General features: G+C 40.1%; 1 long non-coding RNA gene across 2 annotated transcripts; it reads left to right on the forward strand.

The window, feature by feature from the left end:
- LOC310681805 lies at positions 1-26,235 on the forward strand. Of its 2 annotated transcripts, XR_014513637.1 has the most exons (5): positions 1-67; positions 355-468; positions 1,951-2,110; positions 2,448-2,517; positions 26,100-26,235. It is a non-coding gene; the product is annotated as an uncharacterized lncRNA (long non-coding RNA). The 2 variants fall into 2 exon arrangements; XR_014513638.1 differs by lacking the exon at positions 1-67 and having other exon boundaries at positions 174-468.
- Positions 26,236-26,856: the final 621 nt, after the last annotated feature.

The raw sequence follows: 26,856 nt of genomic DNA on the forward strand, positions 1-26,856 counted from the left end.
GAGAAGAGCTCTGTGGCAAGTTATTTTGCAGGCAATTGGGACACACGTTCTTCTCTTCCCCTAGTCAGTCTGATTTTAAAAGTCTCAAGATTTTAAGAACCTAGCATGTATTGGGTCTATTTGTGTGATCACACTTTATGTAATAGTCACCAAGAACTGAACGTAGAAAATTACTTGCTGGAAAGAGAATGTGTTTGTATATGAATCTATCTTTAGTTTGCTGGCAGCAAAAAGAAGGATTGAAGGATTTTGGACCTATTAAATGTATGCTCTAACAATGATTTATTACATCTTATCATTCAGCTGCTAAGTTTCTGCCTTGTCCCATTCCACTGCTCCCCTGCCCTTTTGCAGATAAACAAGCTGGAGGCTTGCCTCAGGCAGGCGGGGTGCTTGGATGGTAATGGGATTCAACTGAAGGAAAATGAGCACCAGATGAAAGAAGGCTGCATTACTCGGAGCTGTAAGGTATGTGTTGCTGAATGCTCAGTCTGGGATATAAATCCTTTCCCCAGTCCTATATAATGCCGTCTTGAACCAACCTGCAATGAAAAGTCAAGCACAGAGGTTAGCCTTGCCACTGTGATGGATGGAGATAATAAGAAATGTACATGTACAAGAGAGTCTGGGATTTGAGCATCAGATATGATCACAGTTAAGCGCAGGACCATAAAATTGGGCTAGATTGATCTATGGGTGCTTTCTAAAGGAACATATTGTGGTACAAAATCAGGATTGAGACTTAGTAGGTCCTGTCCACACCACCGCTGTGTTTCCTAGATGGCCAAAACTACACATGATGCAGAAGATCCATGACTGGAACTCCTGATGCCTTCATTTGGACATAAAAGGTGTTTTAACCTCTTTCCCCTGTACTGTTTTCCCAATTCAAGTTTTTCCTCTTCCAGCTACTGTTTATCCATATGAAAGAAAATACAAGCACAGCATTCTGTACCCATATTTCCCCCTTAGTGAAATACAGAAGCTTTTTGGTGGTGAGGGGGTGGTGGCTCTCACTTGAGAAAGCAGCAAGGGAGGAAAGAGTTGATTATCCCACTTCCCCAAGTGGCTTTGCTACAGTCAGAACTGAAACTCCCTGCATCTGTTTTCAAGCACAAACAAAAAGAATGTGAGTCAGTTCTGACGACAGATCTCCCACCCCATTTTAGATGCAGTTTGGCCTTTAGAGACCCCAGTATTAGGCAACTAATTTTAACAAGACCCATAAGCTGAAATCTGCAGGGATTCAAGGGCCAGCAACAACAAACTCCATTCCTTGGTGGGTCATGGCTTTGGCCGCTTTCTCTCCTGAGAGAAAAGGCAGCACAGGAGTGAGAAAAGTTCTATCTCCAACCTATTCAGCTCACTCTCGTGCAACCTGTGCAGTGGCAAGAACCAGTTGAGAAAAGTAAGTGGAGGGCTCTGCTAAAGTCTCTGCTGGTGTTCATGCTAGGAAGATGACTAAAGATCTCTTGACCTACATCTCAGCTCAAATGGGAAAGGAGATGATTCTGGTGCACTACAACGGGGAAAGACCCTTGGATAAGCAGCAATGTTGGGGGAAGATTGGGCTCCCAGGCTTATCTCTATTTAAAATAGAATATAGTCCAGTGGCAGAGAAACTGCTTTGCAGACAGAAGGTCTAAGGTTCAGTTCCCAGAATCGCCAGGTAGGGCTTGGAGAGATCCCAGTCTGAAACCCTAGAGATTTGTTGATAAGTAAGGGTAGACAGATGGATAGATGCACCAGTTGCCTTAGTATAAGACATCTTTCTATGCTGCTATGCCAGTATGAAAACTATAAGTGTGTGCATTCTGTCTTTTCTTGGACATGCTCATGGAAGCCATGGAGGCGTTTGTTTGCAACTAGACATAAAGTCTCAGCATTTTGACCATAACTGGATGCCTTCATCTGCCCCAGCTGCAACAAAACATGTCTCTTTTGCATCAGTCTCTACAGCCACAGCAAGCGCTGCAACCTTCCAACAGTTTGACTTCACCCCCAAAGATGCTCTCCTCCATTGTCTCCCGAGACAGATGCCAACAACCAAGCTATAAAGTCTGAGCATTTTGACCATGTCAGGGCACTGAAAACTGACCTGCTAATTGATGTAAGTCTTTTTTTAAAAAAACTTGATTAGAAAATGATTAATTAGCCATGGACTCCTGCAAGGGGAGAGGTTTTGGCAATGAGCCTTCTAATTAACCTCTGGAGCCTTTTGGACATGGCGTACAACTATGAAAAGGATCATTTATTTGTGTCCTAGGCTGGTCAATGCCCTTTTATCAGATTCCCAATGGGTACAGGTGAGACGTCACTCCAGTACTCTGTAGGTGGTACCTTCTATTTAATGTGCCGGAAAATTCCATGGTAAGGAATATTGCAATGGTAGTGTCATATATCTCCCTGAAAGGAGGACACATTAATATCTTCACTTTGCCTTTCAGTGGAGCCAAATAACCTGAACTATTGAGTCATGTCCTTCAACAGAATAAAAACATCTCACAAAGAACCAAGGTTTGTGCTTTCTACTTTGCAAGAACAACAGTGCTACTAACAACACAGTCATCTGCTTTCTAAAAATATTTATTTAGAGGGCTAGATTGCAAACAAAAAAACTTCAGTGTCATTGACAAACAACAAAGAACTTGCACTGAGAGTTTTAACATTTAAAAAGACAAATGGCCAAATTAATCTAGTCACTCTCTTTGGGGTATTGTTTTGTGCATAGCAGGCACAGTCAATAATTTTCAACATTGTTTGGTTTGTCATTGGAGCTCTGAAAAATCTGTAAAAACCCACAAGATTGCTTCACTTCATAATGGCTTCTTTTCTGATATTTGACTTTTGAATTCATCTAAGCTATTCATCTGGGCAGGACATTCTTTCAAAGCTCAGGTTTCAACATATAAATAAAGGTTTTCATTGAAATACAATGTTTGTATGAAGGCATTCCTTAAAATAGCATTGCATTGCACCAAGGAAAAATGGTTTTAGAAAGATGTGAATGAGGATGTGAGTAATAAGGTTTGATGTTTTCTTGTAAGTGTTCGCCCCCACCCCATCCCCTTAAAGATGATGTTTGGCTATCTTTTAGAAGAGATATGTCTGAGTTAATGATAGCTTTATTCATCCAGAGTTTCAATTATATGTGAATGTCCTGTGTACTGCTGCTCTTGAACATCTCTTAATCCTGGTCATGATCAAAAGGAACACACACCGTCAAAAATGTTTTTGAGAGTATTCCACTCAGTGAGAAATTCGGATTTTTTTTTTTCAAATTTCCAAGAACCTGGGGATTTGTGTGTGAGACACTTTTCGAGGGCATCAGCACAAATGTTTGGAACTAGAGTTCAGATAGATCTTTCCTTCATTCACTCTTCTACTAGAAAGGCTCCCGCAATGGTTTACAGATCAATAAAAATACCCTTGGGGAGTTTTCCATTTAGCACCACACTAGATGTGATATTAAATGTGTATAAGCATTTAATGTGACCTATTTTTGTTTTTTACTTAGCAGCTGCCATGGAGGGGGACCATCAGGACTCAAACTCAGGGGCAGGAGGGCTTTAACATTTGCCTAAACTAGGGTCTGATGCCATTAGCTCCGGGAGGGAACCCTATGCTAGAAACTTCCATCCAGCATGCTTGCAAAAATTGGCTGCTGAGTTCCTGGCACCCTTGCATTATTTCTTTAGCTGCTACCTACAGGTTGTGATACCTTCCTAAATTATCTTTATAAGCATCTAGGTGAAAGAGGAAACCTCCCTAGAAGATGGCTTGAATAACTCCCCCCCTTTTTTTTTACCTCTCCCCAAACATACTGCATCCTGACCAAATTCTGCCAACTCTGCATGGCATAATTAATTTAATTTAAATCCCAGCTTTTCATCTAGCAAAGGAATACATGAAGAAGCATATTCTACCCATATTTATAACTGTAAATATAAGCATAAAGCTTGGCAAATTCAGAGTGAAAGCTTTGCTCAAGTCACTCCAGCTTGACTAGACTTTCAGCTATATAACAAGGAAATGCTCAGAGTTGGATACTACAAGGCTCCTCTTCCAGGAAGACTGGAGTTCTGAGAAGGAAAACGATTCTGAGGGATGGAGGGAGCATCCAGACTGCCCAAGCATTCATAATAATTTGTTCACATGGAGGTTCTATGATATTGCCAGCTAGTGGTTGTTTCCCTGCTCTTTCCAGTGCAGTTTTTTAATCAAACTTATTAGAAAAAGTGATGGGCTGGTGCAAGCTGGAATGTGTGCAGAGGAGGGAAACCAAGATGATCAAGGGTCTGGAAACTAAGCCTTACAAGAAGCGCTTGAAGGGGCTGGGTATGTTTAGCCTGGAGAAGAGGAGACTGAGATATGATAGCCACCTTCAGATATATTAAGGGCTGTCACATGGAAGAGGGAGCATGCTTGTTTTCTCCTGCTCTGAAGGATAGGACTCGAAGCAATGGCTTCAAGTTACAAGAAAGGAGATTCCGACTGAACATTCGAAAACACTTTCTGACAGGAAGATCTTTTCGGCAGTGGAACAGACTCCCACAAGAAGTGGTGGGCTCTCCTTCTTTTGAGATTTTTAAGCAGAAGTTGAATGGTCATCTGTCATGGATGCTTTAGCTGAGTATCCTGCATTGTAGGGGGTTGGACTAGATGACCCCTGAGTTCCTTCCAACTCTATGATTCTATGAATCTAATTTCTAACTATGTTGTTTCCAAAGTTTCTGAAGTTTGAGCTGGTGAGAAGTGGTCAGCAATTCACAATAGGCACACAGAGAGATTGAAAATGTAAGTAGCTGAAACGTAGAAGCATTGGATAAATTACTGCAATCAACACAGGCTTTCATGAATCAAATACAATGGATAAATACAACTGTTTTATAACAATTTGTTGACCCATACGAATGAAATGAGTTTCTTCTTTTGTCTCTTCCCCATTGATGTTTGTTAAATATAAAGAGAACCTGGTAAAGCATTCACAGGACTATCAGAAAAGAAAGCACAATTGCCAATAAGAAATGTGATTAGATTGCATGCCGTATCCAACTGATTGATTGTTAAATAAATGCACAGCAATTCCACCAATCTTTGGTTTGTTTAATATATGTTGTGTCTTCAGCAGATATTTATGCTTTGGTGGTCTTAAGGCTGGGCATGAACTATTGAAAACAACTACTGAATGCAAAACTGCATCAATAGCAAAAAGAACTGTTTCATTGTTGACAGTTTTGTGTTGCACAGAGTGGGATATTGAAACTTTTCATAAAAGTAAGGCAATGGATATAGATGTGAATCTGCTGTTTCTTGAAAGGGGCCTATTCATGCTGCTAGTTATTAACCAAACCAAAGCCAAAATGCTATGTAGAGAGGTTTGCATTAAATTTACTCAAGAGGTTTGTCTTTAGAAAATGTGGCTCAGAGAGTGTTCAAGGCTAATGGATGACTTATCCTGGAAACCCAAGCAGTGATCTCTCATGGCAGGAAGATGAAACCTGAGAACTCAGCATCTTAGTTAGTCGTTGGTACCAGCAGCATTATAAACTCCAGGTGAGCGATCTTAAACAAGCAAGATGCTTGCATAGGATCTCTCTCTGGGAGCAGAGAGAGGAAAGTTACCGAACTACATTAAGGATTTAAAGAATGCAGAATCACATTTGTTTGCTTGTTTAAAAGCAATGTATTATTTTGTATTTTGCAACATTTAATTGTAACTGTTTTAAGACTGTTTCCAGTAAAGTTTTGCAGTTGTTTGTTGTGATGGAGAACATTCATTTCTGCTCTGCAGAAAGTGCAGACCAGGGATTCTGCTTGCAACAACTCTAACAGTGCATGTGTAATAGAAAACCAAAGAAAAGTGTTTGCGTGCATATTTGCTAAGATATTCACTACTGCAGTATTAAATGTGCATATTTTGCTTGTGCATGTGTTCAGTAAATATCCCCATATTAAGACCTGTGTGACTAAGTTACCAGATTAATCTCCCAATATGTGCCACCATCACTAGAGATTCTAATTCACGAGACTCTTAAAATGTGTGAAAACCCATCTACCAAAGAAGCTTGCTCACACCGGTTAAACGTGTACAAGACTGCAGCTCAACTTTTATTATTCCAGACAAAATAGAACCATAGAATTCTAGAGTTTGAAGGGACCATAAGGGTCATCTAGTCTAACCCCCTACAGTGCAGGAATCTTTCTCACCAACATGGGGATTGATCTCCTAGCCTGAGATTAAGAGTCTCAGGCTCTACCGACTGAGCCATCCCCTGCCTTCCATGATGCCTCTTTCCTTTAAACATGTACAGAAAAATCTCCTCTGAAACGAAACACCTAATGGACTAAATGCCTGACATACAGAGACAGCAGCACAGGGGATCTACTGCTAGGTTATGAGCACCAGGCTCATGAAAACCGTAGCTCCAAAAAGGGTGAAGTAGCAGCCATTATTTTTACCTTGACCTTGTTTATCTCCTTTGACCTCAGCAGCATCCTTTGTCTTTTGAAAAGTACATTACTTAGCACCATGACACATTGGCCTAAATACAGCTCTCACATGAATACGCAGGAGACCTTTTGCTGGCAAGCGACAGAAAAGTGTGGAAGCAGTAGATAACTTCCTCTCAGTTTATTAGGAAGAGGTCAAACCTTAATTGCTACTTCCAGTGCTGTGTTAATGTAATGTATAGGACTGCACTGCTAGCCATTCTTAAAGGCCTTCCTGGCATCTGAGAACTATGACTGCACAGAGCCAAGAATCGAAGGAGGCCAACATATGGCTTTAGCATCAGCTCCATTTTCCTCAGCTTCCGATTTGTTATTTTGTTTTTATGATAAATAATTCATCCCAATAAAGATAGAACTGCCAAGGGCCTTATCTGGCTTTCCCATCGTATGGAGCAAAGTGGTCTCAGAGTACATCAATGAGGCAAATAATTGAAGTGGAGGGAATTTAAGTACCATACTTATTCTGAGCACCAGCAAAAATTCTGCTTTGGGAACTTACAATAATTGCAGTTAGAAGAGCATGAAGTCCTTGGTTGACTATCCAGTACTACTGGTTTCTATGCGAATTGAATGCAGAGTAATTGTTATTACTTAGTAGCCATTCAGTTATACCATTGATCCTGAAAGAACATAATTTTTCATCAAAAAACCCCTTAAGCTCTTAAGAGGCCTAGCCTTTTTGTTCTTCTCCAGCCCGTTCTTAAGAGGTTCTTTTAAATAAAGCTCATTTTTGAAAATGTGCCACAAACATGAGCTTAAGAACTTTTAAAAATTTGACCTGGTAATGAACATGGGACTTTTAATTTTGTCAGAAAAATGACAGAAACCTGTCTCAGATGAAGTACAAAACAGATCCCTTTCTTTGTGTAAATATTTACAGCTTTATACGTTTAATTCATAGGAAAGCACCAATACTGCATCAGTCGTTTAGAGTAGTGGTCCCCAACTGGTGGTCTGCGGACTGCAGGGGTCTATGTAACCCACCCAGGGGGTTTGTGGCACCAGTTACATAACAAAAACTACCATAGAGATACCAACCTTTCCAAAAGTAGGAGGTCCATGGCTTGGCTTTTGAAAAGCAGGGGGTCTGCAGTACTTACCTAATCAGGAGCAGCTGCTCTAGAGGATGTGATTGACACATCACAATGAGGGTCCTATTTTGGATGTCATGTGTGTCAGAGCTGTGGGCGTCTCTCCTCACCACAGATGCCACAGGAGCCTCTTGATGTTTTTATAGTCTTTATTTACAATGGGTCATTAGCACATCGTTCATCCATCAGAGTCACTCAGTTCAGATCTCTGCTGAAGCCTGCGTTTGCCTCTCCAACAGCTCATAAAATGGCGAAGTTTCCCACTCCATCGTTCCACTCTCCTCTTTACCACACACCTCTTGAGGCGGCTGTAAACCTCCCCCCAGATTCTGAGCCTGAGCTTAACCCCTGTGAACTTTCCGTCTCCCCAGCCCTTCTGGGCTTATTCCAATCTCTCTCTCTTCGTTGCCTCCCTCCCCCTCGGGCACCTCATCCACATCTTCCGCTCCCAGGCTCCCCCCTCCCTCTGGGGAACATGAGACCTCTGGTTCATCCCTGACAATGTGCCTGTTTTCGTTGGGTAGGAATTCATCGTAGTTCTAAGTGGGGTATGCATGTCAGGTCTGCTTGAGCAGTGGGACCTCCTCCACCTCCTTCTCCCATGAGTCCCCACACAGTCCCTAAACCTATTATGGGGCTTTCCCCAATCCCTAGGAGCAACTTTAGAGGGCACAAGTAGCACATGGGAGGAAGGGATAGAGGAAAATCCTGCCGTGCAAGCGGAAGAATGGTTTTGAAAAATTGTAGAAATTTCCAGCATAACCGTAGTTTGAAAAAGGAATGTGTTTCGTTTAATAATGGGGTCAGCAACATGGTGCCCTTGAAAATGTCCCCTGATTTGTGCTGTGCAGTCTATCAATGTAAGCTTTAATTTCTGTGTAAAATAATGCTAGTTAGAGGTTCTATTTTGACACTACTGGCTTTTACTCAGACCTAGAGTTGGGGAAGAAATTTGATTCAGTTCACACTTTGAGGTCATTATACTCAAATCTCACTTTCAGAAACGGTAGGCAATCCAAAACACATCCTTCCTTCAAAATGAGTCTTTCTCTGAATTTTGCAATGCAGTTCTCCAGCCAAAATGTACAAAAATGTCTATAGAAACTGTGGTAAAGTATCCATATAAATGCACATATTGGTGGAATTAACATACCAAAATGCATTATTTATGAGGAAATTGCCTTGCAAAAATGTGTACATTAGGCAAAATATAATGTAGCATATGCAGATTAGGAGAAATTCACATTAAAATGGTGAATTTTCATGAGGGCTTCTTATTTTTAGGTGCAAAGTAATGCGGAAATGTGGAGAACTGAATCTAAGATTAGAAAAATGAGCAACTGAAAAGAATGTCTCTTTCTGTCTATTGTGGGGATGATGGGAAGGAGGGAAGCAACCCAATGGCAGTTTCTCAAATTTCCAAATGTACCCAAGGCACCCTCCCCCAAGTTTGATGATCCTTGGTTTAATCCATGATTCATGAGGCCCATAATAATTTTAGTATATGTGTGTTTGTGTGTGTATTTCTTTCGATTTTTGCTTAAAACTCTGTAGACCGTGGCAAATTTTAATCCTCACCCCCCCCAAACAAATAAACCATTAAATATTCATTAACTGGAGCACTTAATTTCTCCTGTCTCATTACAGAAAAAGAGAAAAACAAGCAACTGATTTCTCTGAGGAAATTCAAGTAAACATTATTTTAATGTATGGATGACAATGAAATGGGGTATGTAAAATTAGAAAGACGAGCAATTAAATCCGAGAGCAAACTTAATGAATGTTTGGTAGTGGCCAGACATTGCCTCTGAGTGCCAAGATAAAACCAGATGAAATTTTGCTAGATTAGATGTTGTTTGCAACATTGGAGTCGTTGGATTCTAACACAGCAACCAGCAAGTAACATCCTTGAAAACTGACCTTTTAAGTAACCTGACTAGTGATGTCATGAGAAATCAAGTCGTGTCTGTGAGTAGAATCAGGACAAGAAGCATTGCCCATGTTGATCAGACTGCCCTCTGTGCCCTTGATTTTGCTCCTATACGCTTCAACACTTGATGTGCCAGTCCTTGGTCACACACTGACAGAATACCTCAGACATTTGCCTGAACTGGGCTAGCGAAGGCACACAGTGGCAGTGCAGATTGGTTGTTTGCAGCTAGCTAGTATACATTCTCTGTCTGCCTCACAGTAGATTATTGTTCTTCCTTGGTGACAGAAAACAAAATACATTTCCTGAGGCTGTTCTTTACTGACAGGCACTTGCTTGCGCTATGTGCAGACACTTGAGCTTCTGACTGAGAATGCAAGATGTAGATTTATAGGATGTGTAAAAGAGAGAGGGTTTCGGCTGGATTCCAGCTTCACTGTGAACATTATTTTTTATTGTTGTTATAAAAGGAATATTATAAAATGTTAGCAACATGAGGACCTATGCTGTTTTGATGGAAGTAACATTGACTGGAAAAGTAGATGTGACATCCCTAAACCTTTTGGAAGAGGAGATTTCAAGGGTACCATTTGGGCTGGGTTTTATTTTAATCGCTGCTTCTTCTCTGTGCTGCACCATTTCATTTTCCCCTTTCAGCTTGACCTAGTTGACATCTGCAGCAGACACTTTATCAAAGACCAGATCACAAGAGACACACAAAATGGTGCCAGAAAGTCTGAGCCAATATCACATCTTTCTCTGTGGCAACACAGATGGAAGGCCTGGCATAAGTTCATATGAAACAGAGGGTCTGAAACACTCTATGGGAAATTTGCCAGAGTCTCAATCTTGTGTTGGACAGTGCAGTAAATGTTCTCAGAGTTTAGTGTTTATGTGCTCTGACATATTGCTCATCTGACAAGCATCCCTGCATAAAGCCTACAGGTTTCAGAATATGTTAGTCTCTGGAACCTAAATATTGCATTCATCACCATAATCATTGGTAATTCCTACATAAACCTGCTTTAAAACAGCCATATGCTAACAGTTCCGTATTCCAAAGTTGTGGGGGCTAGTTATGGCCCTTTCGGGATTCAGGCAGAGGTGAGGCATATAGTAACAGATCTGCATTTTTTGCTGAAGGGGGCATAATTCAGCACTGCCACCCCACTCTCCCTGACTGTGAACTATGAAAGATGAATTCTTTAATGTGCTGACTGGTGCCTTTCAAAGTTCCTTCAAATACTAATTGCCACCCCACCCCCTAAGTACTGACAAAACATCTTCTGGAAGCACCTTGCCTCAAGGTAGATGGATGGATGGTGGATTTTTCCCTTAAATGCAATGACATGGTTAAAATCGCATCTAGCCTGGCCTTTCAATGAGGGCTGGACTCATCAATGATCCAGTTCAGTAAAAGGCTTCATAAAATAAGTTTATACTCTGGATATACTTTAAAACAGTCTTATTATACCACATGTTCCATGCTGATCCCTGGCATGGAAACCAGCCCTGGTAAGACTTAGCTCAAATTAAGTTCTGGGGTGTGTGTGTGTGTGTGTGTGTGTGATAGAGAAGCCTTCACCCACCTGGTGTCCTTGGAATCTTTTGGACCACAAATCCCATCAGCCCCATCCACCACAATGGAGCTAGAGTTGGATCTGTCATCTGAAACATCCAGAGGACACCAAGTTGATGAAAGCTGTGGTAGAGGGTGGTTGTCTCTTTCAATAAAAATTGGCAAAATTATATATAGGCCTAGTCCTGAGGGAATCGGGTAGGAGGGAGATGGGTTAAGTAGAAATGATCAGTGTGGGTCCTATTTTCTCTGTGTGTAGCCCTCTCCAACATGCAAAGAGGCGCACATGAAAAGGAGATCACATTTACTTTAAGCACCACACATCTTTAAATATGGAACAAAAATGCCCAGTGGTGCTTTAAGTGGAATTGTGTTACCAAAGCCAGATGTGGTATACATCTTTCCCTAAAAGAGAGGGTAGAAATGGCCTAAAGGGTATGTGCAAGGAGTCAAGGTCAGCCCACATCCCAGTAATGATACTTAATCGATAGAAACAGGGAGATTTTTTTAATGGGTAACAGCTTGATATATTTCTCCTTTTCCGGCAACCCAAAGGAACCCATACTCTTAATCATGTCCCAAAGATGCCTAAGGGGGGAGTTGGTGTTTTGCAGGGGGGAGAGCACTTTTCAAAGTACCAAATGCTTGAGAATGGAATAAATTGTTTCAGAGTCATTATCAATAGCTCACTCTCAAAAAGTTCATTTAGTAACCATTGCAGAGAGCAGCTCACGGGGGCAGCTGTGTCCAGCATGACCTAATGCTTTTTGAGAAAAGTACAGCTACTGGAAACCAATCAGAAACACATCAGAGGGTAATTACGGTGCATTGCTGGCACCTGATATAATGTGTTTTCAAGGCAATAGAGCTTAACAAAAGGGACAACTATATTCTGCACTGATATGTTGATCAAGATTTTAAGGTAAAAGTATGAAGGTGTCTTAAGCCTGATCTTACTATATCTTGTGTGTGTGTGTGTGTGTGTGTGTGTGTGTGTGTGTTTGTGTGTGTTTGTAGGATCGAGTATGTGTGTACAGGATGGAGTGTGCATGCATTTCCTTTATTCTGTTAAATCATGCACCTTTATGTAACTATCTCCAGAACACCTAGAAGCCAGTGCATCAGATTTGTTATGCTGCCAGTCGCCACCGTTGCACAACTGGGTCTGCATCACATTTGGCATCTTGATATTGAGGAAATATGGTGTGTGATAATGACAGAAGGGAAGATTCTCATATATTGGTACGCTAAAGATTTCTCACCTACATTGGCTCAACCTGGGACTGGAGAAGCATCAAAGGCAATAGCAGCTTGGACTTTCTGATTGGCTATCATTGTCATGTGGCACAGGAAGCCAGTATCCAGGTCATTGCAATCATGATTGATGGGGAACAGAACCTTTGGCACAGTCACTTTGGAAATCCTAGTGGGGGAGTTCCTGGTGATTATGTACCAGGAATAGGAGTGCAAGCACAAGTGGTTGCCTAGCAACCACATCCACTATGCTTCTTATGCTTTCACCCTCTGAAACTGGCAAAAGAGCTGGATCCCTCATAGTCACTGAAATAATTTGAGGACCACCTTTTAAAAGTACATATTTTGGAGGTGAAAGTGAAAAGAGTGTGTGTGGGTGTTCTGGAGTAGGTGTGCATCAGCAAAGATGACTCAAAGCTATTGGCAGTATGCCAGCACCAAGTACCCAAATTGATGTCCAAGAATTAAGGGACTTGTTCCATTCCACTATTGAACTCCTGATATCCTGCTGTACATTTTGCAAAAAAATCTGTTAAACAGACTTTGATCTTAAGATCAATCTCCGAGGTCAACATGCAGCATTATAGATTCTTTCTATACATTTGCCAAAGGTTGTGCATTTTTGTGTTTTCTTACGTTTTGATGAATTGTATTTCGTTCCCCTGTTTTAATTGGATTCCCACAAAAAAACACACCATAAGGGTTGTTTTTGCATCCTGCTTTACACATGTTTGTTCAAGTGGTTGCACACATGGTCCACTGAAACATCACACATGGACTGAACTGCTCAAGAATATAGATCACAGTTTGGTTGTACAGATGCCCATGTGTCCCTGTGCAGGATTGGGTGTTGTATTGTGTTCAACACGAATTGTCCTAGACTGCAATTCCAAATGAATTTACTAGAGTGTAACAAAATGGGACTTCAGAGTAAACCATGAATTGTGCAGCTAGAGAAGGCTCTATAAGGGTGTAACAACTGGACTGCAATATATACACTCACATGGAAGTCTAGGGATTATATTTTGTTATTGTTGTGTAGTCGTTTAGTTGTGTCCGACTCTTCGTGACCCCATGGACCAGAGCACGCCAGGCACTCCTGTCTTCCACTGCCTCCTGCAATTTGGTCAAACTCATGCTGGTAGGTTCAAGAACACTATCCAACCATCTTGTCCTCTGTCGTCCCCTTCTCCTTGTGCCCTCCATATTTCCCAACATCAGGTTCTTTTCCAGGGAGTCTTCTCTTCTCATGAGGTGGCCAAAGTATTGGAGTTTCCGCTTAAGGATCTGTCCTTCCACTGAGCACTCAGGGCTGATTTCCTTCAGAATGGATAGGTTTGATCTTCTTGCAGTCCCTGGGACTCTTAAGAGTCTCCTCCAGCACCATAATTCAAAAGCATCAATTCTTCGGCAATCAGCCTTCTTTATGGTCCAGCTCTCACTTCCATACATCACTACTGAGAAAACCATAGCTTTAACTATACGGACCTTTGTTGGCAAGGTGATGTCTCTGCGTTTTAAGATGCTCTCTAGGTTTGTCATTGCTTTTCTCCCAAGAAGCAGTCGTCTTTTAAATTCGTGGTTGCTGTCACCATCTGCAGTGATCATGGAACCCAAGAAGGTAAAATCTCTCACTGCCTCCATTTCTTCCCCTTCTATTTGCCTGGAGGTGATGGGACCAGTGGCCATGATCTTTGTTTTTTTGATGTTGAGCTTCAAACCATATTTTTCACTCTCCTCTTTCATCCTCTTTAAGGGTTATATACATACATGCAAACATTCTTTTCAATAGGAGTCACACTGTACCATGCTGGAAGCTGTTTTTGAGACTTGTAGGGGAGCAGCTTAGAATGTGGTGCAAAGAAATATTAGCGCCCAAAATGAAAGTCGTTGGGAAAGTATGCTCATTTCCAACTATTAAGGTTAGTGTTAGTTCAAGGTTCATTTCCAGATGATTTCCGTTGCTTCAAAGTTAAATGCAGAAAAGACCTTTTAAATCAGCCAGGCCATCTGCCTCCCAAAGCAGATATTCCCTAATGTAAAATTACACTTTGTCCAGTGCATGTTTCATTGTCCTGAGTGATGACACTTTTACTTCTTCCTCTGGAAGATGCTCACACAAATGCTTAATAGAACACAAGGTCACTACATTTGGATGTGTGGCCTTCGTTTTCATTTTCTTAATATTATCAAATTACTCCAGTGATATACTGAGGACCAGAAGACTCATTTTAACACACACACACTCCCTAAAATCCCCCACAGTCCTTTGGCCGTTTTTGACTAGAATACTAGTGCTGTCATCAGCGTACTTCTGGTGAGCTACCATATTGACAATGCCAGGGCTCTTTAACAGCCCAAATTCTGTATCTGCATAGGCAGCACTATAACCCATTTCCTCCTGCAATCCAAGTATGGAGGACATGTCCTTAGTCCTATGATTGACTGGGACTAGTATATGAACCAAAACAGGTGAGAAATCCACATGGCTTTCTTTCTGTGATTAGCACAGTAGTGTTTTAGGAGTAAAGGTGGTTCACTTTTCTCAAAGACATGTACAGTACTCTAATTTGTAGTCAGCAGCCCACACTCAGCTTTTGGGGACATAAATCAGCCTGCTAGAGATGGGGAAGAGATTTGAAGTCAAATCTATCAAATGCACACTTTTTGAAATTATGTGAGAACCAAAGTGCAGCCATTCTTCAAAATGCAGACATCCAAATTTTGTGGTGCAGTTCTTCAACCAGACAATGTTTACAAAAATGTATTATATTAGGAAAAGAATTGCTTGCAAAAATATGTACATTAGTTGAAAATGTGTTTATTAGGAGAAAATGCTTCAGATTTTCATGAGGATTTTTTTTTTTAACCAATACTAGATAGCTCAGTTGGTTAGAGTTTGGTGCTGATAATGCCAAAGTCACAGGTTCAGTCACCATACGGGACAGCTGCATATTCCTGCAGGAGGTTGAACTAGATGGTCCTAATAGATTCTATGATTCTATGAATCACAACTTGCTTCAGAAAGGTGCAGAACTGAATTTAAGATTCTTGGAAAAACTAGAAACTGAGAGAACTAGAACTGGCAGATCCATCCCTAATTCTTCTTTTAAATCCTGTTCCTTCATGTCAGTTGAGTGACTGCATTGATCAATATGTCAAAGTTGACAGCACTTACCATCTGTTTGGTGGGAGAATCCTGGCTCATCCTGCTATTATGCAAGAATATCTCTAGATCAGCATCTGAGTCCATCCACATTTTCTGGCTCTGTATTGTGTGATCCACAGGTCAGGAAACTCAGTTATAGTAAAACACAGCTGCATTTTCCACTTTAGTATCAATGGTCAACTATGAATTCAAGTTCTTGCCAATATAATTCATTATTTCCTCTTCTAGAGTTATTATTGCCTTAAATTACTTCAAGGTTCATCTTCAAAATGTGAAGTGTTGCTTTTCTTAATGCTTCATCTCTGTTCTAGAAATCTATAAGGATTAACATGAATATTTCCATTGTAGTGAAATAAGTTTATGACAACAGAAGTGCCATCCTTATTCAAACAAGGTAGAGGAGGTTAGCTATGTTCTGAATTATTCTCATTATCTTAATTTTTACTTGATTATTCATTAGGTAGTTGTACTTCTTCAAAAGAAAAGGAAGAAATGTAATGGTACTTTTGATTTTATTATATAAATGATTGCAGAGATCTGCTTCTATTGACACCAGAAGGAACATAGAAATCCTCCTCCTTTCTAGTCATGCATACAATTTATCACTTTTAAATGTCACCACATACTGTATATAAAACACATTCTCTTTGTGAGACTGTAAATGTATATGTGGAGGAACTGTAACATTTCAAAAATGTTTTGCAGCTGGGTTTTTGCTGAAGTCAGTAAAATCATATGATTTTTAGCACTAAGTTTCCTTGCTTTGAAATTTTGACGGGGGATCTTAGTGACTTGGCCACAAATATTTAGTAGGGGTCGTAATGTTCTTTGCAATAATGGAACTTGCACTTGAGCTGAGCCCTGTTCACTTGCTTGTGGTCATTCACAAGCTCTGCAATTTGATCTGGTTCATGCAAGTATTGGTAATAGCTAATGGAACAAATTTCTTTGCTCTTGAAAAAAATAAGGAACTGGCTAGCGACTTATTGAACCATACCATTATAATTGTGCCACCCATTTCTATGTCAAGTCCGTGGTGCTGCTAAAATGTGTATTCCATTGAACTCTGTTGAGCTGAGGTGATGATAGTCACCATTAACATTCATTGTTATGTTTCTGTTTCTGTTCCTGTCTCCTGATCTTATGTGTGGGCGAGGGTGTGGGGGGGGGGGGGAGAGATGTATTGCTTAATCTGGGGTAGCGCTCTCTCACGCTCTCTCTCTCTCTCTCTCTCTCTGCAAAGGTCTTACAGAGACACACACACTTTGCCATGAAGTACAAAATGTTGTTGCTTTCACTAATGGCTGACATTAAAAAAAATACAATTTATGTATTTTACCAGGTTAGTCAGTTATCCATTCCTAACCATGTCTATTCAGCAGTAAGTCCCATTTAAATTAGTTGTGCTTACTTTCAGGTAATTCAGGTTAGGAATCCAGCCTTACTGCATTTTTTAAAAAAGCTACTGCTAAGTATTACAGAAAAACATCAACCGCCTCTCTTCCCTGCTCCTCTTTACTATTTTATAGCGTGCCTTGATACCAAATTAATAAATAAAATTTACAATAATAATTTAAAAAATATGGGACTGTGTCCTTGTTGGTATTACGCAATGATGAAAACAAAGACTCCACAAGACAAACAAATTACAACACCCCTAGATGGATACCTTGTGACTGTAGGAAACAATTAACAGTAAAACTGCAAATAGTGAAATGCATTGCATAAGGAGTTCTTGCAAAATCAAAATCAATTATGCCATTTTTGAAAAATGTGAAGGACTGAGATGACATGCATTTTATGAGCTATAGACTCATAAAGAAGAAATTGTGGGTACATGAATGTGAACCCCATCTCTAATACTTAGAAATTTGTAGTTGTGTGCTTTACTTTTAGAAAAAGCTCATGAATTGGAAAGTAATGATCTGTTTATACTTGTTCTGTAATGCACAAGAGTATGGGATTTTGCCTTGATTTAATTGAATGTGCATCTGACTGATGAACACAATCCATGATAGATGGTTTGCATCTATCAACATATATCAACAATAGTTATTCAGTATAATGTTTCTCAAGTTAACAGAAAACTTTTTGGAAGGACTTGAAAACACTTTGTGTGGGGTTTTTTTATTTGAGTTTTTTCATTTGTGGGGTTGCTCCCCATCGACCTCTCCATTGAAAAGTTATCATGTAACTTCTGGACACAAAGAACCAACTTGACAATGCAAATATCAATATGCAACTCATATTGGAAAAATGAGTTTTTCTCTCCCATAGACAGCATTGAACCAACTAGGTGTCCGGATAGCTTTTCTGCAATATTATTTGCTCTCTCTGGAAACAGCTGCTATTAATCACAGACTAACTTCAGGGTGGCTGTTCCGCAAGATAAAAACCAATGCAGCTTTCCTGGAGTGGTCTGTAGCTATCAAAAAGCTAGAATCAGCTCCAAACAGCTTTATGTTTATCACATTAGTTAAATGTGTGCTGCATGTATTACCCACTGGAAAAAACCCCAGACCTAATATTAGCAAGCATGAGACTGAATTACGTACAGTAACTTCTCGGAACATACGCTTAAACAGATGGGTTGAGCTCATTGAAATTCTGTGTTTTAGGAATACATGCTTGAGTGCCTCTTAACACCATCTAAAAATACATGTGATGCCTGTGTGTAAGCAAGTGCTTGACAGACCAAGCAGATGCTGTTCACTGGAGTCTGTTAACCTGTTTGCTTAACCTTTCTATTTAATTGGAAGAAATGTTTTGCTTAAGAAAAACACCCCACCACCGCCCCATCTTGGTTAGGTTATGTATTGTCAATGAACCTTTCATTCAAATCAAGGGCAACCAAACATGTTTTTGCCTCTACCTGCTTGCCTTAAACCTTGCCATAGCTTGTATTTCATTCATTTATGCTTTTGTTCTGTAATTGCTGGCTGACTGTTCTCATTGAGTTTAGTATTAATATTCCTGGCTGCCTGATCCATGAAATATTGCCAGAACCAAAGGCAGCAAAAATACAATTATCATGCACCATTGAAGAGGATCCACATGCAGAAATGGCCCAGGTTATTTGATGCCTGAGGTAGGAAACCCAAATGGTAACCCCAGGGCAATAATAATAATAATAATAATAATAAAACAACTAAGTAACTTCAACAATTCACTTGACCTATTTTGCTGGTATTAGTATATTTTTAATTTAATACAACTTTTGTGCATATCTTTTTTCATTTATGACAATTCCACTTCAGTGAGGGAATCATTCAGCCCAACCCCACACATTCCTTGTGAACCTACTACCAAATCCGGTGATTGGTTGCTGCTGTAATAGTATAACATAGGATCAGGTTGTTGGATATTGCTTAGAAATCATGCAGACAGTCATGTAAAAATTGATGTAAGATCAAATCAATTCAGCATTTTGTAGCTAAAAAACCCCAAACACCACACCCTCTAGCTTAGGTCACAGGCTACATGCCAACTGATTATCTGCAGGCACAAAGTTGTGGTTCGAGGACCCGACCACCGCGAGGTGGAATGAATACACAAGGACATGTGATATATGGTTTATGGGCAAGAAAAGGCCACAACTTTATTGGTTACAGCAGCGAAAAAGGTATTGGCTTAGGCATTGGATGACCACAACAGGGGGTTGATTCACCAGTAGGTGGAGCCTGTTCATGCTAATCCAACTATAGGCTCTCCCCTGATGTCACCGAGGGTCGTGCCATGGCCTCCCGCCAAGCAGGCATCGGACAGAATACACGGCCGCCAGATTCCTTTAACGGAATACCCAAAATTGAAGGCATAGGCGATGGCCACACCTAGCCTTCCAACACACCACAACACATTAATCCAATGCCTAACCTACCCACCAATACCACGAAAGTTGTGATGATTGCTACGAGGTAGACGAAAAAACCAAAAGGCCTAATGCCAAATGGAAGAATTCCTACCAGGCCTCCGGACAACCGGGCGACCAACCTAAGGTCCATAGCAAGGCCAATGGAAAGCTTAGACCCTGAGCTAAAAGGGAGTGGAAGGTGGGTGACTCTTGAAGGGGCGACGAAGAATGAGGCCGAGGGGAGGGCTGGTGCCGCAGAATATAGTCCGCTGAACACGCCCCCTCGGCGGCACCGGGTTGGGTGCCCGCCGATGGGGCGTGGGCGCCAGCCAGGTGAACAGAAGAGGCAGGGGGCTGACGCCCCCTGCGGGGGCGGTGCTCGGGCTCCCGCCCACAACCACTCCCCTCTCTTTCAGGGAGGAGAGTCTTAATGTGAAAAGAACGGATCCTGTTCGCATCCCGAGGTACCACTGAATATACTTTCAATTCAGGATAACACTTCATGCATTTGATGAAATGGACTGTACTCCATGAAACTTATGCCACAATAAACTTGTTACTCTTCAAAGTGTCACCAATACTCACTGTTATTATTTTTCATAGGCTTTTGAAATGCATCTAGAAGTTTGAAGCATAATAAGGAAGTCAAGTCAAAATAACGTCAATAGGTTTCATAAGGGGTTGGTGAGCAACATGATTTCTGAGGCCTGCTTAGCCATGCTTTCTTAATGGCCATAGTTGACACAGGCTTCTTCCAAGAGAAGAGATGATAACTACATATGAGATGATAACTACATATATACTTGGAGTTCTTGTTTCCTGGCTCAGATATTCTTCTTCTTTTTAAAACTTGTATTGATAAATGCAATACTTACAAATACAAACCAGAACACTAAACAAACTTATTATACATAGATACATACACCTCTCAACTTAGATTACAAAAAAGGAAACAAACATACAAACTAACAGACATAAATCTTGACTCCCCTCCACCTCTGTGTGGCTTCCTTTATTTCTTTTCTTCTTTTTGCTGTGTTATCAATATTATTTTTCACTATCTCATCTTATACCCATTTCTTCTTAATTTTTTACTCTATAAGTTTCATCCATTGCATATTGATATATTAATACCAGAACAATGTTTTTTGATGTATTCCTTCACGCAAGTCTACTCCTCTATCAGTTTTTGGTCTGATTGGCCTCTTACCACTGCTGTAAGTCTTGCTGATTCTATATATTCACAAAATCTTTGCCATTCTCTTATTGAGGGAGTTTTTTCTTTTTTTTGCTATAATCATTCTGGCCGCAGCGGTTGAATATAAGAAAACTTTTTTCCTAGCTGCAGGAATGTCAGTTGATATAATTCCCAAGAGGTACGCCTCTGGGGGTTTTTTACATGATATTTTAAGCATTTTTTAAAGCTACTCTTGAATGTCACTCCAAAATTGTTTAATATAAACACACTCCCACCACATATGATACATGGTTCCTATCTCTGTTTTGCATCTCCAGCACAAAGTAGATTTTGATTTATAAATTTTCGCCAATTTGACTGGGGTTAAATACCATTGATATATCATTTTCATTATATTTTTTCTGATTGTGATGCAGGCTGTGAATTTGATATCATATTTCCATAATTTCTCCCTTTGGTCTAATCAAATCGTGTTGCCTATATCTCTAGCCCACTTAATCATAACTTCCTTCACCTTCATCTTTTAATTCCCATTCTAATAATAGATTATACATTTTAGATAATATTTTTTAAGGATTTTTTAATAACTCTGTAGTTTTGATTCTTCTTTGCCAAATCCGGTAAGTTCCTTTGCCTTTTAATTCTCAGTATGCACTTTCTCACTCTTAAGTCCTTTTATAGAGCTTTCTGGTCCCAGCTTTATTCACCAAACACGGTGGACCTCCTTCAGCCTTATTTCGTCACTCCATCTTTGTTATTTTCCCGTAAGAATTCAACTCTCCCTTTCTATCAATTTTTGTTATTTCATCTTCAGAAATACGGGAGTGCGTTTGTACCCACCATCTACCATATGGAGTAACCTGGTGCTTTTCTCCTTGGGGGTCTCGGGGCGTTTCACGGTCAGGCTTGCGTCCTTCTTGCGCTGAGAGCCCTCTGACTTCCTCCACTTAAACTGTGCTGGAACGACAGAGGATCCCTTTCTTCACTGCTTGGTGCCTTTTTCGGTCTGAGACCTCCTCTCAGACCTTTCTAGGGGTTCACGTCACCCTTACTCCCCCTTATTTTGCCTGTTCACCGTGACTGGGAATGCTCCACTGAGGCAGAGTGAATTCCCCAACCCACCACTTGAGAACACCACGCCAGAAACTGCCTGGCTCAGATATTCAAAGCTTATAATATTCACCTCAAAATAAGCTAGGAAAAACAGTGTTGTTTTTGTTGTCATCCCCCATCCAAATTTATACTAAATGGAGTTCTTGTTGCTGGTGATAATGTAACTGTGATCACATTGGTTGTGCGCAAGTGATGCGGATCATTGGGGTAATAGAATCCCTGTTCATGTAAAGTTCGGCCAACCTAGTTGCACACATATAGAATATTTCCATTGCATAGTGATGACCACTTACTGTAATACAAATACTTTTAGAATAAGTGCTGAAATGGAGAGTAACACAAAAGGCACCAAGAGGGTCATAACAATCTCCACCAGCCTGCTATAATGTCAAGCAGACTCAAACTAAATTAAGCAACTGTTCAATTTATTTGTTTTAAGACTCAAGTTCTGTCTCTTTGAAACAACTACACAGGAATCCTGAAAAGCAATATGTGCTTCTTTTCACTTGCTTTACAGTGCTTCGGTCATATATCAGTTGAAAATTAGACACCAAGCAACACATTTCCTTTTTTCATTACAGTGCTGGATATAAAAATACTGAATAGGGCAAAGGACTGATGTTAAGAGGCATTGGCTGTGTGCATATTGTGGCATAAATACTATAATGCTAGCCATTCATTAACAATGTTAATTAAATGCCTTCAAATAACCTGATTTATAATGAACAAGAATATTGAAGTATTTCTGCCCTTGCTAATTTGAGCTTGTTGCATGCTATATTATTGTATATAATTAGGCAACAGCAAGAAATTATAACCTGAAATGCTTATTACTGGAAAAAGCACAACTGATGCTATTTATATCAACTGATGTCAGTTATATCAGGAAAGAACTTGTTGAAAAGATGGTGTTAATTAAATTTTTGCTTGATTGTGAGTGTGGTCATGATACCTATCATATATTTTGCAGGGTTTGCTTAACAAGTATCAACAACTGTATGCTATATTTGGATCAAGAATGATTGACAGTCAGTTTTACTCCAACAGTTTTACTAAAACTATGAACTGCTATAGCTATTTCACAGTGTGCCCAAATCCACATCAAATCCCTCCCCACTTCTTTAGGGTTAATCTCAGATCCTTTAAATAAACTAAGTTTTCACACTGCTGTGAATTCCCATTTCCAAGTTTACGAACGTTCTTATTCCTTTTACATTCCACCAACCCCAGAGACATCTCAGGAAAAGCTGGTGTTTTTTAAAAAGAAATTTGTTGTTGTTGTTGACATTGTGCCTTGGGAACACCTGTTGGTAATGCTTTGGGGAGCCAACTGAAGACCCAAGCAGTTCTCATTCTGCCCATCACTGTCATTGGATGGTAGATTTGCAGAAATGTGAAAGGGAAGGGAACAGCTTGGACATTTTTGACTTTCATTACAAGCCTACCCAAACTTCGGTTATTATTTGTTTACAAGTCCTCTCACCTTCTTATCAAAGAATGCATGCAGCAATGGGGAATCAGTAAAGCAAAGTACAATCGAGAGAGATGGAGAAAAGAAGCAGATAGGCTAGTTAGGCTGTCCACATAAACATTGCCACGAAAGAGGAAACCAACCAGCCAAAAATAGGGCACAGATTTGCATAAAGCATGCATATGCAAATTTGTAATTACATGTGCAAATTCAGAAATAATTATTATAATTCAAATATTATAAATACAATGCAGCTCCCCGTAGTAGGAAAGACTGAGGCTAGGTGCTCCTCGTTGGTCCACTGTAAATACTGGAGAGGAACTTTCTGCCTTCCCTTCTTACAGTCTTCTTCTCCAGCCGGGACCAAACAGATTGTCAGATAAATTACAGCCCTCTGTAAAAGAGCACACTTGGCCACTCCAGTGTCAGACCAGCTAATTCTCTTTTCTCTTTCTGCCACTGAGCAAAATAACTCAATAGTTTGCTCTTTCTGTGGGTATGGGCAATACCCAGTTTTCTCTCACCTAAACTGCATCCATAATAGCAGCAGCTTTGTTGTGGGATTTTCATGAACAGTATTGTGCTGTTAATCTGAATGTTTAAATAATCTGTGACTAACTGAGACACAATCTTATTATTGAAATGTTTTTATTACACCAACATTTGATTCCCCGCCCAGAGTAATTGTACAGCACCATGCTATCTTAAAGCACACACCTTGTTGGTTTGAGTTTCCACCATTTTCTCTTTATTTCAACATGGCAGCTAGTGTATATGGAATTGCTTGTCATCTGTGTGACCCAGCTGCTAACCATTGGCGTAAACTTTTTTTTGTGGGGCGGGGGAGAATGCACCATCTGGATAATCATAATTCTTGCTCTTTTCCTGGCAAGCTAGTTAATTGTTGGGTGTTATTCATGATGGACCTATTTATAAGGATAATTGAGGGTCAAGCTATTGATTTCTTCTCCTGTGTACCTTGGATGCCACATTTGTTGATGAATTTTTGTTTATGACTGGTTGGCCTTAGAAAGATATAAAAGACAGAAGATATACAGCATTTCCCCCCCTTCTTATTGAAATAAAATGTTAGCTTTGTATTTTCCTTAAGGCAACAAACATTGATGCTAAAATAACTTTTGCCTGAATAATAGCCTTATTTATAAATCAATTTTATTGGAATATTTAAATTTAAGTAAGTTTAGTTCCATCCTTGACAATTTGACCTCGCTGAATTAAGAAGAGTAAACTGGCTAAGGTCTGAGTGCTGTGGCTTAATTATTTTGTCAGTCCACCATTACTATGGTAATGAATTATTTTCATACCTAATGGGCCAATCCAAAACTTTGCTGCATCAGCAAAAAAATGTGCTTAGAATGGGATGCACTGATTGCTGTGCCAGCTAATTTCATGTTGCACGACTTATTGCAGTATTGCAGCTGTATTGTTCTGGATTTGTAAACAGAGACATTGCAGCACCTGTTTAAAACTTGGGTGAAACATATTTATATTCAGTGAGTTCAGCTAGTTTAAAAAGGTGTGAACTCCAAATACTGAACTAAACTATTGTAACAAGCCACTGCGGATCCATGCAGCAGTGGTGTAGCGTGGGTTGCCAGTGGCTGGGGCCATGCAGAGGGGAGTGGGTGAGAGGAAGGGAAATGGATGGAGTATGTATGTGCCTTCAGTTGCCTAATGGCATCCACATCACCCAGGAGACAGCAGCTGCTGAGATAAGAAAGAAGAGTTGTTCCATTGTCTGGAGAAGTCACTTAGTGGTTCATATGGGGAAGCCATTTTCAATGGAGTCCAGCAACAGAAGCACACACTGTATTGAGGCAGCATAGGGGGTTGACATTTTGTGCCCCCAACAATTTTGTGCTCAGGGCAACCACCCCGGGGGGGGGGGGGGAATGCTATGCCACTGCCCTGCAAGGGGGGGGGATTAGAGACTCTGGGGCCATTTGCTTAAGATGATTTTTAAAAAAGAGTCTAGTAGTGCAATCTCATAGAGATAGTTTTAGAACCAACTCCCATTAAGTTTGATGCTGCAATCCTATGCTCATTTACTGATTTATGCATATGATTGCTCTATAAGAAAATGCTTGATAAAGGTTATAAAGTTATGAATAACATTTGACTGAGGAGACGGGCTAATTTATTCTCTCTGTTTAAGATTCACTCATTTTTAAGGATGATGATGATGATGATTTAATGAAATAGAAAGGTAAAATTAGAACAAGAAACAGTTTTGGAAAATTGTTATGACATGGAATAAAGCTATCAGGAATAAAAACACTCAAGTCCCCTGAAGCTCTTGCTTTTCTGGCTGGTGGATGGAGACAGGTTGGCCTTCGTTTTGCAATGATGTGTTGGATGCTTGGTCTTCTGGTGGCAGAAGCTAGAATGCCCTTCTCTCAATCTCTGCATTTCCAGAGTTTAAGATGCTGGCCTGGACTCTGTGTCCCTTGCATACTGACAGTTCTGAAGAAGTGACACACAGAGGGGTTTTTTATGTGCCAGACTTTTGGATGCCTTGAAATGATTTTCTCACCCCCTGAAGCTACCAAATTACTCATTCTCACCTGCTGAATCTTAGCCATGTGAATTATAAAGCACAGTGACTTACACTCAGCTTCTCTGTGGGATAGATCCTCTCCAGTCACAAAAGAAGTTTGACTGCAGCAGGAGATATATATTAAAGTTACTTCTTTTGCATTTCCAGCCTGTAAATACAGTGATGCATGGAGGAAAATGAAGTGTAATTGGTGTTAGAAAACTAGTTGCCATCATAACATGCAAGGCTACCTGGATTGCTAATTTTATGTCTCTCAGTATTTTATGTCTATAGTGATGAGCAATTATCCATTTAACAACAATTCGTCTTCAAAGCTGTTACAGCACATAATTAAAATCAACTTTTTTTTACAGTCCCATTACATAGAAAAGGAATGAAATTGGAATTTTCTCCTCCTGTGAAATTTATACTGGACACCCAGCACTTTAATATAATGCCTATTCCCTGGTGGGGATGGTATTCAATAAATTTGTTCCATTAGCACAATAATTTTTGGCTGTGAAATGGAGCTTCTCCTCCCTGCATGAGACCTGTACACACACACAAACCCTAAATCCAGTCTGAGTTTTCCTATCAACCCTCTAGAATGGTTTTTGAGGGTTCAGGACACAGGTGGGGAGAGGAGAGTGGTGGAGTTCTGTTGCGTGAAATCCTTGCATTAATGGAAGGAGGGCATTGAGTATAACCCCACTGCATTATGGGATGCAAGTCAAATGAAATAGTGGGCACAGAATAGGTTGTAGAAAAAGAAGGTTGGTAATAGCTAGGGATGAGGGAGAAATTTGGTTTTCTTTACATTTTAATGCAAAATGACAAAATTTGCACTTCTTCAACCAACATGCAAACCAAACTGTTGCTATCATTTGAAATTCGCTTGTCTCTAACCTATGCATATTTTGGGGGAAAGGGCACAAGAATAAAAATGCATATTTTAAAAAGTAGCATACATAATGCATTATTTTAGGGGAAATTGCTCGAAGAAGATGTATATGAGTCAGAACGTTATACAAAAATGTGTTTATTTTATTTAATAAAAATTTTATACAGCTTGACTGTAAAAATCTCCAGAACGCTTTACAAAAGGAAGAAAGTACATAATAAATTTGCACT

Source organism: Podarcis tiliguerta (genome assembly GCF_965153285.1).
Source record: "Podarcis tiliguerta genome assembly, chromosome: 7".
NCBI lineage: Eukaryota > Metazoa > Chordata > Lepidosauria > Squamata > Lacertidae > Podarcis > Podarcis tiliguerta.